The sequence below is a fragment of the Eublepharis macularius genome, chromosome 8 (assembly GCF_028583425.1).
Source record: "Eublepharis macularius isolate TG4126 chromosome 8, MPM_Emac_v1.0, whole genome shotgun sequence".
Lineage (NCBI taxonomy): Eukaryota > Metazoa > Chordata > Lepidosauria > Squamata > Eublepharidae > Eublepharis > Eublepharis macularius.
The window spans coordinates 80,459,399-80,477,606 of NC_072797.1; the positions used below are offsets into that span (position 1 = coordinate 80,459,399).

Consider the following 18,208-nt stretch of genomic DNA (forward strand, 5'->3'; position numbering starts at 1 on the left):
TTGCTTACTTAATTTTTTCCAATTCTAACTGATTAAATCTGATTGATTTAACTCTGGCAAAGAGGTGCTGTTACCTAGCCCCTAGTACTGTTTTGGGTAACAGTGTTAGCCCAGGGACTGGAGCTGGCATTCTTAAGAGAGAGAACCCACCCTTATGGCCTTAAAATAAGCTATGACAAGGCCATTAAAAACCACTTGGTTTCTTATGGATCTAAACAACTATTGGCCAATTTTAAATTTCCCCCTTTTTTGAACAAGATCCTTGTGAAAGTGGTGGCAATTCAATCACAGGTGTTTCTGGATGTTATTTGGGTCTTCTTAAACCTGCTTCCTATGTAGTTATGAATCAGAAATCACCTTTGTCACCCTATAACTCTCTACTGGACAAGAAGTATAGATTGCCTCTCTGCTGGTTCAGCTTTACTCTCTTTGTGATACCATGGGCCGTGGTGTCCTTCTACATCACTTGACTGGGATGGATTGTGGTGGAAATATTTTGCAGTTCTGCTGTCTTTCCTGGTAACGAGCTCTCAGAAGGTAATGCTGGATGGTTGTTTCTTGGTAATTTGCTTATGGAATGCTGCAAGATTTCATTTGGTGTCCCATGCTGGTTAACACATGCGTGAAACTGCTGGGAGAGATCATTTGGAGTACAATGTCCTCAGTATGCTTCTGCTGACACTCATCTATATATCTCCTTTCCATTTCATTCCATATACATGGTGGAAATCCTAAACTGGAGTCTGGAGTCAGTAAAGAGCTGGATAATAGCGAGAAACTGAAATTTAATTTGGACAAGACAGAAGTTCTCTTGGTTGGGGGTAAAGATAGGATACAACCTCAGATGGCTAAGGCTGCAACTTCCTGAAGGATCCATTTCCAAGTTTCAGAGTTTTCCTCAATCCATGACTGCTGTTGCTAGAGAAGCAGATGGCAGAAGTGGCTAGGAGTGTTTTTTACCACCAAATTTTATCACCAAATGTGGCTGTTTCTGAGGGCACACCTTGCCACAGTTACATAGAATCTTGGTAGTACCTAGTTGAGAATTCTGTAATGCGGCATTCATGGGGTTTTAAAGAATGCCCTGTTAGTTCAGTGGCTTCAAAACATAGCACTCAGGGTGTGAGTGGGTATTTGAATTTATGAGCAGTATGCTAACAATGGACATAAGGGTAATCAAATACTGCAGTTGTTTAGCATTTGGGTAGTAGTCATTGGTGGGCTCCTAGAACAAAAATAAAAATGGGCTCCCCCACCTTTCCTTTGTGGCAGTGGTCTTATCTTGAAGATATTAGCAGTGTTCATTCAGATATTTATATTATAAAGCCACAACTATACTAAGTTGAATATAGTGACAGATCAATGGAATATGCATCTATAGGCCTTTAAAATAAGATTTCCTTTTTTAATAGTCTTAAAAACAGTTAACTGAAATCAGAAATTCACTGGCTGTGTTTGAGAGACTGAAGTCCTGTTGCCTGTTTCCCATAATGATTTTCTCTTTCTTTCATTTGTGTTGTTGCTAAAGCTCTTCTGTCACACTGCCTCTGTTCACTTGCTGCTTGCTACTAGTGGAACCAGGTTCAGCAGTGCAAATACTGTGCTCTTGTCTACATACAATAGAAGCCCTTGTTGCTGTACCTTGAATTGAGTGGTCCCCTGCAATGTCCGTGATCTCCTGTAAAAGTTTTTGCATACTAATCGCAGCTAACGAAGTGCTAAAATTGTTTCAAGTTGTTATACTTCAGTGGTGGATTAGAAAGGAAAAGGGCATGTTGTTCACATGCTATTGAGGCAGGGTTTGGGGAAACAGGTCTGTTCTGGGCTGCCTGGCATGCATCTCTAGCAGACAAAGGAGAAATGAGATGATGCTTTTATTGGATTGTCCTGATACATATCCTCAGTCATTTCAAAATGAGTAACACTTTTAGCCTGCATAATTCTAACAATGCTGTTTGTTATTGTTTGAGCCATAAACTTACTCCAGTCTAAGCCCATTGATTTCCCTAGAGTAAGTCTGCATCACACATACTGCCCAGTGTATTAAGCCAATAATCACTTAACGCTTGTAACATTATCTGACAACCATTTTTAAACACACAAAATCACTCCAGAGAGGCAAAAAATGTTTAACGTGCATATGGGTGCATCCTGTTCTGGCAAGCTTACAGAAGGTTCAGAGACCACAGGCAAGCTGGTAAGCAAGAAACCAGCAGGGCAAGATCCAAGGAGCAAGAGCTGAAACAGGAGACCATAAATCTCCACAAGTGACAAGCAGACCCTGGAAAGCTGGAGCTTAGCGATCAGCTTGTCTCTAGGCTAAAGCACAAGCTGGTTAAAAAGATATGTTGAACCAGCAAACTCAACTGCAGGAATATATAGGTAACTGAGAGTCCCGCCCTTTCCTGTAGTCAGAGCTCAGCCCCTTATTCTGAACAGATTTATAAGCAACCAACCAACCTCATCTGCTAATTCTAAGAGAACTTGAACAAGAGCCTGCTGTTGGAGAGGAAACTCAGGGTCTTTCCCAGGAGCTTCTGGAGTTCATACAGCATTGAGCACTGAAGAAACTATGGGAGCTCCTCTTTGCTGTACGTGCAAGTGGGGCTAAGACAAACCTTGACAGAATCTCCACAAGGGAAAAGTCACCTGGCTGGAGATGTTTCAAGACAGAGAAAGACTAAAGGGATACTCCCATACACCCACGCACGCCTTCCATGCTGACCACCCCTCTAATACAGCTTTTCAGTTAAGTAAAATGGCTGTTGCATTTCATTTTGAAAGAGAGGAAGATGGGGGCTGTAGGGAGGAAAGGAATGAAGAAAGCAGGGAAAGAGAAGAAGCTGCAATGGTTATGGGGGAGGAGGAAAAGTAGGGAAAGTGTAAGGAGGATAAGTGAGTCCTTACAGGTTCCTATTTTTTTAAAATTACACAACAGTGATTTGAGCCCCAAGGAAAAGTGGGGCTATAAATATTTTAATAAATAAATATATATAGAAAAATGCTTTGAGATGCAAATATCTTATGAAGTTTGTTTTGCTAAGAGATTAGAGATTCACAGTCTTTCATTACAGTTCTAATTATCCTTGGGTTTCATAAATTCTGAAACAATCACATCAATAAATTCTTTTACAGATTTGTGCACAATTTTTTCCGCAACAGAATTGTGACAGTGTGCTCTGTTGATATTCTAGCTGCAAGGGACAGTTTCAACTTGTGTTCTCTCTGCTCAAATGACATTGATCTGTCTACTATGTCTACTATGTCCACTCAATAACTTGTTAGTTCATATGAATGCCAGTTATTTTGCTAAAAAGATAATATTCTGTATATTTGTATACCTCTTTTATAGCAAATGTTTCCTGCATATTATCATCCTCCATCTATTTCCATTAAAATATTCTTCAGTCAATACAAAATGCCCAGCACATCATATTTGCTAATAACATGTTACAAGCGTTAAGTGATTATTGGCTTAATACACTGGGCAGTATGTGTGACTCTTATGGCACTGTACTAGTATAAAATACAAATTTCTTGGCCTTTTAAATCTTCTAGTTCCTAAAGTAAAAACAACTTGTTTTCATTGGTAGCTAGGCTTGCCAGGTGCTTGCTGGTGGTGGACAAACTCCGAGCAGTTTGCCCCTATGCCCGCTGATTGCTGGCAATCAACAGGAGCAGGCCACCCAGCAATCTCCTGCCACTGGCAGGCAACCCAGACAAGCATCTGCCTGCTCACTCCCATGCCCCATGCAGTGATGTCACTTTGGTTTACACCAGAAGCGTCAGCATTGTGCGAGGCTCAGTTCTTTAAGATTCAGCCCCAAATGCTTTGTTTGGGGCCTGTTCTTAAAGAATCAGCCCTAGTGTGAAGTGCGTTTGTGGCTCCACTTCTGCATAATGACATAAATTTTGGAAGTGACATTATCATTTCAGGATGAGAGTGCGCACATGAGGGTTCTACTGGGTGAGTGCACATACACACTACCCCCAGACCTCCTCTTGGTTACCAGGGGATACCTATTGGTAGTATTCCTTTTAGTCTGTAGGAACAATTTAGGGCCAGTACAGGTGAGAAAACAATCTTCACTGTGTTTACTTAACACTAATAGAATCTCAGTGAAAAAAGGATGTTAAAGAAGCACAGCTGGTCCTGATTATTTTGTGAAAATGTTTGATAAAGAAAGGAGAAAAATGAAAACTTGAGCCCAATAGTTCATATCAAATCTTCAGGCTTGACAGATCAAAAATAATAAACAAAGAAAGCCTCATGTCTTTTTGCATATTTGTTGTGGACATTTTTAGACACAATCATCATGCTACCCTGTAGTGCCATTTGCCATCAGAAACGGCTGTAAAATGTGCAAGTTCCATACTTGCAGGATTTTTCTCACAGGATGTGGCAGACTTAGAAGAGAGCAAGAAACAGTATCCCTTGGCACAATTTCTGTGGGATACACACATGAAGTACAAACACTGCCAGATTCTCAGAGAAGCTTTAAGTTTTTAATGAACTCTTGAAAGACACAACTGGATTGACAACTAAAGCAAAAGAATACACTCTGCCAACACAGGCAGAAAATAACCAGAGACTAATAGCAAACTTGAACACAAACTGAAAGCCAGATCTTGTTTTTTTCCTGAACTAGAACAGAACCTGAGCCATTTTTTTAGAAATGTCTGTTGGACACTGTGGAACAGACCCTTTTGCAAAATCTGATTGGCATGCATCCAGACAGCTTTTCATTCAGTCTCACCTATTTTCCCTCCTTACTGTAGCCCGCACTGCACATGCCTTCGGTCCATGCAGGTCCTCTGATTCCCAGCACAGCCTTTTTGATAATCAGAGGGACACTCTGTTCCCTTTTTCATTGGTAAAAAAGCCAGTCGGATCCATTCTAACTCATAATCTGTTCAAAAATAAGGCTTAACTAAGAAATGTTTGACGTGATACTCTTAAAACAGCAATCCTATGCTCCAGTCTAAGCTCATTATAGTTAGTTGCCTAACTAAAATAATGATCTAAACTAAACTAACTAAAAAAATGATCACATAAAATATTTATACTCTTTTATACTAAAGACATCTGAAAGTGATGTATTGATTATATTCTTCTGTATATGTGTGTATAGACAGAGGTGTGAAAAAAATTACACAGATTGTATTTGAGGTGTGTACATTACCCCAAGTCAAATTACATTGTATATGATGGTTGGAACAACACCCTTCTGGACAGATTAGAGTCCAGTTAGAGCAGTGAACAAAGTCAGTGTTGTTATTATCATCACAATATAGTTGGGAAGCTGGGGCTGAGAGGAGTAGCTTACCCAAGGCCATTTGCAGAGCTCAAGGCAATAGTGGGAATTGAAACAACAGACTGCTGATTCTCAGCCCAACCACTTAACCACTATGCCACAGCAGAATGTTTTGAATGACTGCTGCTATGTAACAACTGCAGTCAATATCGTCAGATTCCAGAACATTCTATTATCTGGGGTAAAAAACTACCCCAGTTCCAAAAATTAGCTGCTTTTCTGAAGTGGTTTTATATCTGTTGAATGGTGAGAGTTAACTGTTGAATGGTGAGAGTTTCGTCTTTTATTTATCTTCTTTCCTCATTATGGCATGCAAAAAGTGGAGCCGTACCAATTCTGGGTCGCCTCCCCCAACAAAATAACTAAAGACTAATGGATTTGAATTTCTGAGGGAGGATGTAAAAAACCTGTCGCAGCCATTTTAAGGAATAGATATGCCGTGCTTGAGACCGAAGAATCTTTCCAGTCTTCAGATAGCCTTCTATCACTTGATGAAACATCCCTGTTTGAACAGGAGCTCATTCAGAACAGTATGGAAAAAATGCAAGAGCAAGTAAGCAATGAAACAGCATTCTGATGTCATAGAATTTGTGGCTAAGCAATGTTTACTGACAGCCAAAACAGTAATTGACATTTATAAACAGCTTGCCTTGGTGTCTATCAAAATCAAATATCTGCAAACCTCATTAGAAGCTTTCACAGGAAAATATTTGGAGAGATGTGTTTTTACAACCAGTTGTTCGGCCTCTAATGCCAAAGCGCCACACTTCAAAGAAGATAGTAGATTAGCTAACTTGAAAATGTATCCAATTGCACCCTTAAATCATTGTCAAATTGTTGCTCAGGGTGTGTGTGCTTTTCAGGGTTGCAAGCACATATTGCAGTTAAACCAGGTTACACTTTCATTGGATGGAATGTTGAACGCTGGAACTCACTTAGAAATATCATCAGTTCCCTGAGTAAACTCCTTCAAATAGATGCACAGTTTGTAGATCTAACTACCATTAACTGACTGCCAATGATGTCAGGAATTAAGAGGGTGCTTTTGAATTTCAAACAATCTACTCTCCCCTCAATGTTGCTAAAAATGAAAAACTTTCTACTGTCCCACCAAATCACTCCTGTTTGGGTGTTTCATAATATGACTGTTCAGCCATTTATTGTCAAAAGGAGTGTTAATCAGCCCCTTGTGACAGGCAGCAGTTTCCAACGTTACAGCAATTTTGATTTTTTTCATGGGAATCCAGGTGGAACTTCTACGAGCAACTTCATATATGAGCCCCAACTGTCACACCCTTCAGACATGTCCAGTAGCATGGCTGCTCTCAACAGACCACTCCATGCAAGACCCCATCCCTCATCCTGGCAGCACTGATCAGTCCCATAGTTCCATGCTGCAAGATTTGCACGTATCTCATCCCAGCAGTTAGTCAGGGCAGCCATCATGTCACAGTGGTCCGCCTACCCTATAGAGCCGGCAGCTACCACAGGCTGCTTCTAGCAACCGTCCACACAATGACCTGGCCTTTAATCCCTCCTCAGCTGGTGAGCATGACATGTTGGAGTTTTCACTGGATCTGCTTCCAGAACTTACAAATCCAGAAGAAGCTACTTTCATATCTGGACCCTCCTGACTTACTAAGCAATAGCAACAATGACCTTCTCTCTCCCTATGAGAATGACTGAAGCCTTCTGTGCTCTGTCCCTAACACCTTTCACTTGTTTGGTGCATCTGTAGCTTCACAGTGAGGAACCCCACACCACTTTTTTTCCCCATGAGGACAACTTGAGGAAATAATGCACACATTCTTTATCCCAGAACTTGCTTGTGTCAAGCTTCATGAATTGTGGGGTAGAAAGAGAGAGGGTAAGAGGGAGGGCAACCTCCAAGCCTGCCAGTCCACATCACAGACTGTTTATGCAGCTACAGGAAACTTCACTTGTTCGGTTTGCAGAGACATAGAGATTGGCTTTGGGAGATGCGTAGCGTGAAGAATCTTAGTAGAAGGGAGTCTCACCAAGGGAAGAAAAGGCAACAAAACTATTCTAAACAACCAGTTTCAGCATGTCCTTCCAACTGGGTTCTTCCATGAGTTCTTTTCCCCCTGTGGTGTCTGTCCCATTGTGTTCCTTTTCTCCTTCTCCCAGTCCATACATTTGAGTCAGATGGAATTTATTTGGCAATCCATCAAGCCTAGCCAAACAAACTCAAACCACAAGCTGTATACCAAAAAACACAAAAAATTAAATATATCACTCACACACAAAACTAAGCACAGAGTGGATGTACTTTGGGAACATTGTTTACTAAAGTGCAGGTGGCAGTGCCCTAAATAGACATGGGCATGAACGGGAAAAAAACCCGAACAGGCTGTTCGGTGTTCATTCCCGACGACTAACACGAACAGCCAACCAGAACCGAACATGTCCCGTTACTGAACGTGTTCGGTAGTTGGTGTTCGTCAGCACCAGAGCGGCCCCCTTAGCACTTAGAGAGTCCATATTCACCGAGAATGTACAGCAGGATCTTCTCCAGCCATCACCCAAGATTGATCAAGATTGCAGTATGGATCTCAGAGTTATACGTTCCCAAATTCAACGCCCCCAGGAAACTCCCATTCAGTACAAATGGAGCCACCCTCTCCAGTCCAGTTCACTTTGGCCCCGTGCAGTGGACCTAAAGGTGGGCTGCCTCCCCTCTCAGGGGCAGGGGGTTTGGCCGCTGGCTGGCAGCACCCCCCATGTGCCCGCCCGCTAGGCCTACGTACGGGTGGACACATCTGCTTACGCAGCAAGGTGGTTGGTGACTGTGGCTGCTGGGCCTGCCGGGTGCGGGGAGGCGGAGGTGTGCTGCCTCCCCTCAGGGAGCAGGGGGTCTGGCTGCTCACCAGCGGCACCCCCCATGTGCCTGCCCACCAGGCCTCCAGGTTGGAGGTGGACAGATTATCCGCTCATGCAGCAAGGTGGTTGTTGACTGCGGTCGCAGGGCCTGGTGGCCGCAGGGAAACAGTGGCATGCCGCCACCCCTCAGGAGGCGGGGGGTCTGGCCGCTTGCGGTAACACCCCCCATGTGCCCTGTTGCTAGGCCTCCGGGTCAGAGGCGGACAGACTATCTGCTTATGCAGCAAGGTGGTTGATGACTGCGGCTGCTGGGTGGTTGAGGGAGACCAAGGGGTTCCGGCTGCGGTGACAACCCGCACCTGGAAGATTATGTGAGCGGGCCTGGAAGACCCTGATCCATCAGTGGCTGCTGGCATCACCCACCTCCCTGCCATCACAGAAAGGAGGGGACGGGGTGGTGCAAGTGGTGGGGAAGGGACTCGTGGCAGTACCTGAGAGGGAGAGGTATGGACTGGGAACTGGAAAGCTCCCAAGCGAGAGGTAGTTGGGTCAGAGTGGTCCCAGAGAGGGAGAGGAAGAAATAGGGCAGTGGCAGCAGCTGCCATCGCCCACCTTCCTGCCTTTACAGAAAGGATGGGAGTCACAGGACACATTCCCCCCGGCTCAAAGGGGTCCAGTCAGTCCCGTCGCCAGGGGAGCCACCATGCAGTGCAACCGCCTGTATCCCTGTACAGTACAATCGGCTTTGCGATCGCAACCAAGCTGTCACTCGTGACCAAGGAGGGAGCAGTAACAGGATAGTCCCTCATGAAGCGGTGGCTGACATGACCCGCTGTACTGCCTTCGTGGAAAGAAGGGGATGGGCAGGACAGGAGACGTCATTCGTAAGGGTCAGACTGGTTCCACAGAGGGAGAGGTAGAAAGAGGGACCAGCAGCACTAAGAAATGAGGGGGGGGCAGAGCAGTTCCACACCGCTCCAAGACACCTCACCTGTGCAGGCAGTACAAGCACTACTCATAAAAGTTTGGGCGGCACTGCCAGACACCAACCGCCTTCCTGCCTTCGCGGAAATGAGGGGATGGACGGGACAGGAGACATTGCTTGGACGGGTCAGAGTGGTTCCAGAGAGAGAAAGAAAGAAACGAGATAGCAGCAGCAGCTGACATTGGCCACCTTCCGGCCTTTGCGGGAAGGGCATGAGTCGAGGGACCCATTGCCCCCTGCTCAGAGGGCACAGCGTTTGCAATGTATAGGGGCACTGTGTGGCTCAACTACATGTGCAACAGCTTCTGAGCTGTTACGCAAGTGCCCAAAGGAGGCTGCCACCAGCATCACCCACTTTCCTGCCTTTTCAGAAAGGAGGTGTCATGATGATCTGGCTGTGCCAGGAAGGCCTAGCAAGGCCTCAGAAGCCTGTTAGCAGTGGGAGTGGGCCTGGCTAAACCTGACCAAAATGTGCCAGCCCTCATTCGAGATACCCGCTGGACTTGAGGGGCAAGGATGCGCGGCGATGGCATAGAGAACCAAGGGGCAAGATGCTTTAGTAGCCTGCAGAATCCCACACCATGGATATGGGCAATCCATGTAGAGCAATCGTCTCTGCCAAGGCCCGCCTCCTGAGCCCTCAACCTCGCCGTTGTAAGCGGCGCTGTCCCAGACCCCGACGGGACAACCTCCCTGAGCACGGCTTGCCTGAGCGCTCCACTCCTACCAGCGTCACCCTCAGGGCAAGGATTCTTGCTTGGGGTGGATTCCGGTGACCCTCCCACTGATCCCCACTCAGAAGAGCTGACCGCCCCCTTTCTCCCCCCAACGGATGTTTCGCTGGGTGAGGACGGAGACCACAGGCTTGGGTGGTGCGTCTTCAGGTGCCAAGTCAAAGCCATCGTCCAGCAGCCCTGGAACCGGAGGCTGAGGCTAGAGCCCTGGCCCATCACACCCACAAGCCTGACCACCAGATCAGGCACTGATAATAATGTGAGCCCTCCACTGAGTGCCCACTGAGCTTGGCCCCAGGGCCTGGCAGCAGCCCTGGAACCGGAGGCTGAGGCTAGAGCCCTAGCCCAGCACTCCCAGGGACCTGACCAGATCAGGTACTAGTACTAATAATAATGAGCCCTCAGCCAAGGTGCCCACTGAGCTTGGCCCCAGGGCCTGGCAGCAGCCCTGGAACCAGAGGCTGGGGCTAGAGCCCTAGCCCAGCACTCCCAGAGACCTGACCAGATCAGGCAGTAATAATCAGGGTGAGCCCTCAGCTGAGGTGCTCACTGAGCTTGGCCCCAGGGCCTAGCAGCAGCCCTGGAACCAGAGGGGATAGCTCCCTATCCCACCTACCACACACAGAAAAAAGCCCAGCTCCAATGCACTCTCCCTGTCTCTCCCAAAAGGCTATAACAGCTCTCTCCCAGTCCACTGCTTGCTGAAAGTGAAACCAGAACTGGGAGCGCAGTCCCCTTTTGTAAGCAGAGGTCTGATTGAGAAAAGCAGGAGGTCTGTGGTTGGCAGTCAGAACTGCTTAACAGGGTTTGCAAGGATGAGTTGGAGTTCCCATGGCCACAGAACACCCCTCCCCCTCCCTCCACCCCCCCCCCCGCCGTGTCTGCTCCCACGTTACCAATTGTTACCAATTTGCAGCTCCACGCTTGGAAGGAAGACCTGCCCATCAAGCTAAGTTGGGCTTTGATTGGGGTGTCCGGGGTGACAGAGGGAGTGCAGACAGAGTTTAGGCACTTCCCCTCTCCGTTGCCGAGGCAATTGATGAAAGGTGCCTGAGTGTCTGGCTTCCCGAACGGCAGCCAAGCACAACGAACGAGGCTTTGCACTGACCACCTGTTTGGCTGGAATGGCGCCTCCTGAAGAGCCTGTTTGCGAGCAGCTGAGCAGCCTGTTTGTTGTTTTTTTCTGTTCGTAATGCTGTTCGTGCCCATGTCTAGTCCTAAATGGAAAAGGTAATAGAGCCATGTTTTTCTCCAAATTAAGTGCTGTTTGACTTTTAAGTCTGCAAATTTAAAACTTTTCTTGTTTCCATTATTCCTTGATTTGATGATTGTTCTATTGGAAATAAGTTTTAAGTCATATGATCTGCTTTTTTATGAAAATGAGCTTTTTTCTGCGTGTAATTACTTCTTATTCGTGTCTTCATCATCTGAGAGCCAGTGTGGTATACTAGCTAGAGTGTTGGACCAGGATCTTGCACACCCAGGTTCGAATCCCATTCTTCCTTAGAAGCTTCCTGGGTGACCTTGGGCCATTCGCATACTCTCAGCCTAACCTGTCCCACAGGGTTGTTGAGAGGATAAAACTGAAGAGATGAGAGTAATGTAAGCCACTCTGGGTTCCCATTGAGGAGAATGGCAGGGTATAGCTGAATAAATAAATATGGTATATAAGATTGTCATTGTTTTTTAATGTGTTGTATGTGGCATTAAGTTGTTCACATTCAGTGGTATATATTACATTATTGGACTTACAGGTAATGTTTTGTTTGATAAAAAGAAATCTTACCAATAGTAGCACAGGCAGAATCATCAATAAAATTGTCATATTTTACAACATCCATGGATCTAGTAGAATAATTTTTTTTTCTCTTGATATAGAAATAGCAATTTAAGTTGCAATAGTCTCGTGTAGTTTGGGCCATATTCATATTACATGCCTATGGCCATATACAATACATTCAGTTCATTCATTCATATTGCATACCATATTCATATTTTTTTCGTTTCATCTCTATTAGACAGTAGAAGAAAATCAGTTTACTTAGTTTTGTTTTTGTTCAGACTTAATAACTATGTATACCCATCTCCAGATTCTTAAGGATATAGAAAAGTAGATTGTCAGTGCAACCAAATCACTTCCCCACTAGACTTGTGAGTGACTGTGATGGACTGCACTTGAAGGCGGGTTTCCTAAGTGCAGCAATCAGACAGCTGGAAGGGAAAGAGTTAACTCTTGGTTGGGTTGAGAGCTTGAGTGCCAGACTGCTCCCTCCTTTCTGATTGGTCAATTAGAACCCGGCTGAAGGGCTGAAAGTTGGTTTCTGACAGGATTGTTCAGAGAGAGAGAGTTTGTGAGTGAGTCTGACAAGGAAGGTCTGGCAGGTTCCCCTCTGGAGTGAGGGAAGAGGAATATTTTGGCTTAACTGTAACATCACTGTCCTGAATAATTCTGTTTAAGAATTCTTAGTATAAGTGTTAGCAGAAGCTGAAGCCTGCTTGACACAGACACCATAGAACTGGGAGTGTATTTTGGCAAGAGTGATTGGGTAGTAGGTTAGACTCCCTTTCAAGCCAAAAGAAGAAGGGTTATATCTTCTTAAGAAGATTAATTCCTGCCTAGTTTCTCAAGGGGGTTTTGCTCTGAAGAGGACCTCTGGTTGGTTGTGAAGGGAAACCAGTTTTAAACTAACTCCAGGAAACCTGAGTTGTCATAGGAAATTCTGTGAAGAAATGTTGCTTTACTAAAGTATTTAATAAAATACCTCTCTGTTACGAACCAAGAATATAAGAAATGTAAGTTTCAAGGAAACTATTTTGCCCACTACTCAAAGTGTATTCTGTACTACCAGCAAAATTTTACATCAGTACTTTCATTTGCTGACTACACTTATTCAATCCCTGCCTGTTAAATAAAATTATTTCTTTTTGAATGTTATACAATCTCTAGTGCCATTTCCAACAAAAAAGAAGAGGGCTCCTTCTTCTCCCCATCAAGTTCCTGGGCTGGGCTCAAAAGTTAAAATTATATCTGACTGACAGGGTGGGACAAATAGACTTTCGAACCACAAATAGAGACACATTATTTGGGCAGTTCAGTAAAAGCAGGAAAATTGAATTTTGGTGGGATAATCTGCCTTATAGTGCAGGACTGAAGGGGGGCGATCCATTATACTGACACTGAAAATAATAAGGAATTCAGAAGGCTTTAATCAGCTACTTTTTTGTTTGATTGTGTGTAGGTAACAGCTTAGATCTCCAGATGCCATTAAAATAAGCTATTTATGCTGACATTAAAATTGCATACATGGAAACGGCATCAAATGACTAACAACTGTGAAATAACCACAAACTTATGCAGGGAGAAAGCCCACCACAAATTGCATTGTGATGATAAACCATACTCATCATTGTGTTTTTAAGGTTTCCTGTAATTATGATTCTTCCTGTTTTTCAGAGCCATCTGCTCTCTTCCTAAACCATTTTCAGTTTTGTCTTCTGAGTTCCTAAATATGTCAAAAGGTTTTATGAAATACACTGTGTGAAAAGTGTGCCACTGCTGTCCTTTTATATCTCAGAACATCACATTTTCCCTTTTTCTTCCATTTCATGGATCAAAAAGCTTTTACAAACAAGTTAAACTTAGATTCTTGAATAAAAATCCTTTCTTTACACACAACAATAATGAAGAATGTCTAATATGCCAGAGGGCAGAAAGCCTTCAATGTAACAAATGAAATAGGATAATCAGAAACAAAGGATTCTAGAGAAAACCCAGATGTGATAGGAAGTACACTGCAAAAAAATGTGCTATGTATTTTTGGAAAATAGAAAAGAAGAAAAAAGAAAATTTTCAGTGAAAATGATTCATTATTACTTTCAAAGGATTTTGTAATGTATATCTATTTATGCATGCATTTTTCTATACACAATTATTTTTGTTGAGACCTACAGAATTGAATTACAAACTCTAGTATGGGAATGCTTATGTAGACTTTTGTAACAAACTGCGTAATCCTATGGTCGGCCATGACGCCAGCATGGCCGTGGAGGCGGAGCAGTGGTGCCACTGGGCTAGCTCCTGTGCTAGCAAAGTGGAGAGGCGGTGGCAGCGGAAGCAGCACAGAGTTGCGAAGCAGTAGTGTCGAAAAGCATAGTGGGCGGGGCGAATGTGTGGGCTCCGCTGCCCACAGCCAACAGGCGCCACTGCTGGCTAACAGCTGTGGGAGGGGTGAGAAGAGGTGCAGCCAGTGGGCAGCTCACGATCCAGGGCAGCCTTCAGAGCAACAGGCACACAGCATCCTTGCCGGAAGACCGCCCTGCTTCCCATCCTGGGCAAGACCAGCAATTGACAGAGAGGGCTGTGGGCGTGGCTGGGCTCAGAAGCTGGTGGCTATAACCCAATCTGGCATGCCCTTGGCGGCTGTGGGCTAGTGATGCCCACTGCATCAGAGGGATGGGGAGAAGGAGGATGAGGTGTGGCTAGGGTGTGGGGGCAGAGAGGCTTTGCTGTTGCTGGTCACTCTTGCCCAGGAGGCAGGGGGTGCAGTGAGAATGAGGGTGGCCGGATGCCCAGGTGGTGGTCACGGTAGCAAGCCCCATGCCGCCCTCAGTTCCCGGGGATTCATTGCACACAGAGACCAGCCCCCTGACCAAAGCCGGGGTCCAGTACCAACCGGCGTGTCAGACCACCCAGTGCACGCAAGTCGTCCACACACTCTGCCGGCATGTGGATGCTGAACCGTCAGGAATGCCCCATCGTCGGCCCTAGGAACATGAGGATCACGTGCAGTCATGGGTCTGGCGGTAGCCAATCCAGGCAGCATGGGCAATTCATTGAGGGGTGGTCTAGTGGAGGTCGGTGGGTTGCCAGGTCCAGGTAGGGAAAATCCTGGAGATTTTGGGGGTAGAGCCTGCAGGGGAGGCGCCTCACTGATGTAAAATGCCATAGAGTTCACCCTTCACAGCAGCCATTTCATTCAGGGGAACTGATTTCTGTTGCCTGGAGATCAGTTGTAATTCCAGGGGATCTCCAGCCACCACTTGGAGACTGAGAACAGAAAAGACAGAACAAACTGCAAGCGGAGGAAAAAAAATCAATATCTAACCAGTCACAATTTCAGAAAGCAATACCACAATGTATTCAATGAAAATTGTTATAGTACATCTTGGAAAAACACAGTTAAACATGAGTTAAACAAACATCCATGTACAGGCAAGCCACTCTAAAAGACACTATAGAAAAGATACATAGTCTAACAGGCAAAGTCCACTGAGTTAAAGGTCTCCACAAGAATCTATCCGAAGGTGAGTAAACGAGGTAAGTAAACAAAGGAGATATTGAAGATGTTCTGTAAAGCGAAAGATGGTAACTCTTCTTCTCTTGAACAGATGTGAAACGGGTTGCAAGAAGCAGAATGTCAAGAAGACGCACCCTCCCGCCCAGGAGGGTGCGATCTGCCTTTTCTGTTCTCAGTTTTGGTTGAGGAGCCTCTGTGGATTTTGGGCTTACCACTTGGAGACTATGGTTGTTGTGGGTTTTCCGGGCTGTATTGCCGTGGTCTTGGCATTGTAGTTCCTGACGTTTTGCCAGCAGCTGTGGCTGGCATCTTTAGAGGTGTAGCACCAAAAGACAGAGATCTCTCAGTGTCAGTGTGACACCAATGAGCTTGTTTCCACCCCCCCCCACCCCAAATCTCTTACCAGGGTGACAGCTATGGCTGGCAGCCCTAGATTGGCCTCCCAGGTTAGGTTGAAGCACAAGAGGAGAGGTTCCCCTACCAGATTTGGCCCTCTGGGCAGCCATAGCACATTGGTCTGATCTGGAAAGGCCAATCCTCCTCTCTGAAGACAACATCCTAGCCACCTTCACTGTGAATATGATCGGCTCTCTGGCTTGGTACTGGAGTTGTGGGCTGCATAGTGTATTTCACATGACCTGTTTGCAACTGGGTTTGAGAGAACCCTGATATAAGACCTAGAGTGAGATGTGGGCATAACATTACCATGCAAAGGGGAAAAAATGACTGGAAGCTTATCTGGATATTCTTTTAAAAACTGATATTATTAACTGCATATAACATGTAGAATAAGGAACCTAAGACCAGCTATAATTGCTTAACTTTTTTGTACATTTTCCTCTGAAATGCTCATTAACTCCATCTAGTAGCCTTATTCTTTTCTCATTAAATGTTATTCTTTGAAAGAGAAGATAACTGCATGTAATCATTGTGAAAATTGTAAGGAATATTCTTAGATACATTCTTGTTTCTATTTTTGTCACATTGTCAAAAGATGTGAACCAAAAGAGGAAAAAGGGGGATGAATACTTAGAACGATCATGACATGTTAATATTGGGTCATGCATTACTCGTATGTTTGCCAAGTCCCTCCTGGCAATCATCCCACCTTGCTAGGCAAGGTGATGTAGCCAGTGACATGCTGATGTCACTCCTGGCAATCGTCCCACCTTGCTAGGGAAGGAGATGTAGCCAGTGACATGCTGATGTCACTCTCCTTGCACCCAGAAATGACATCAGTGCATCACCAGGGTCACTCTGGTGTTTCACAAAAACATATGGTTTAAAGTGACATCAGCACACTGGCATGACACCAGTGTGCGCCCCTTTTCTTCCTCCACCCAATTTCTCCCATCAGTGCCTATTTCTACAGAGGGAGGCCTGACATCCTTCATAATGAACTCAAACCATAATAAATCCACATAAAATAGTTTTATATTTCACATTGTAAAAAATGTCAGAATGTCTTGCTTAACATTTTGTAAAGCAGTGCAAGTTTAAAAAAAACCAACTGCATAAAACTAATTAGAAGTACCGTAATAATGATGTGCATTGTAGTGAATTATAATGTTAAATAGACAGACTTAAATCTTCCAATGTGCAGAAATCTTAACAAAGATGCCACTGGTACTACAAGACCTTTCTAATTTGACCCCTGAAGGAGTTTGTAGCCTGGGATTATTTCTGTTCATGAAATTGTCTTTTGGCATTGAGCTTCAGAGAGCTGACATAATATTTATTTTATTACACTTGATGGTAAACTTTACTGTAAATTTAATGCATTTTAATAGTGTCTATATAATATAATATTCTTATTGTCAAAGGCATTATTTCACTTGAGATATTAAAAAAGAAATGCTTCTGTCCTTGAGTATGTTCTATAGAGGACTAAACCAATATTGCTCCCAAATGATCTGAATGTGCTAGAAAAAAATTACAACTTGAAATTTACAAAACAGTTTTAAGTGCTTAGACTATACTGTGTACTATTTATAATATCATGTAGACTGCATATGGAGACATTGGTTCACACATCATGTCCTAGAGATGCACAGTGTGAAATACTGTTGCATACTCTCCAGTGGCAGGGCACCAGCAGATGCCCTGCCCCATCTGCTAGAGGTGGCAGCTGGATGGGCCTTGGAGCACTCAAAACTATTGGTATTGGGAGACTTCAACGTCCATGCTGACGATGACACCTCTAGTTGGGCTGTGGACCTGGTGTCCTCCATGGCTGCACTTGGACTTTCCCAGATTGTTTCGGCCCCTACACATCAAGCAGGCCACACATTGGATTTGATCTTTGGGATGGGGATGGATGTGGTGCTAGAAACAACTGAGTTGGTGCCATGGTCAGACCACGTGGTCCTGAAGTCTCGGCTGGATATCCCACCTCCCCCCTGAAAGGGCGGTGAGCTTATTTATGCTCACCCGCGGAGACTTATGGATCCAATTAGTTTCCAGAATGCTCTACGGGATCCGATGCTCCCTGGCAGTTCATTGGATGAGCTGGTGGAAGACTGGAAAGTCTGTCTTTCCGAAGCCATCGATGAAATTGCCCCCCATTGCCCTCTCTGCCCCCATACCAAACTAGCTCCCTGGTATACAGAGGAGCTACGTCGAAAGAAGAGGGAGCTGAGACGGCTAGAGCGAGTGTGGCGGCGAACTCGTGATGAAGAGGCAAGAGCATCTTATAGGACGTTTATGAAGGCTTATGAGATGGCAGTGAAGGCTACAAAGAAAGAGTTCTATGCAGCCTCCATTGTATCAGCTAGCTCACGCCCAGCAAAACTGTTCAATGTGGTTCGGTCTTTGGTCTCCTTATCAGGAGGGGACCATCAAAATTCAAATTGGGATATTAGCTGTGAGGCTTTTGGGAGCTTTTTTGCTGATAAAATCTTGTCTCTCCGCCGTGATCTCCCAGCCACAGTTGATACAGTGTGCGAACTGGAGGCCCCTTGGCCGCCTTCTGGGATGATATTAGACCATTTCAGTCCACTCTCTGGGGATGAGATTGACAGGATCCTGCGAGCAGTT

The 18,208-nt window shown here is 44.9% G+C and overlaps 1 protein-coding gene across 1 annotated transcript in view; it reads left to right on the plus strand.

Annotated features, from left to right (window-relative positions):
• The window catches only part of MEGF10 (multiple EGF like domains 10), a 222,265-nt gene that overhangs the window by 92,136 nt on the left and 111,921 nt on the right, over positions 1-18,208 (plus strand). The gene's annotated exons all lie outside the window — the stretch shown is intronic.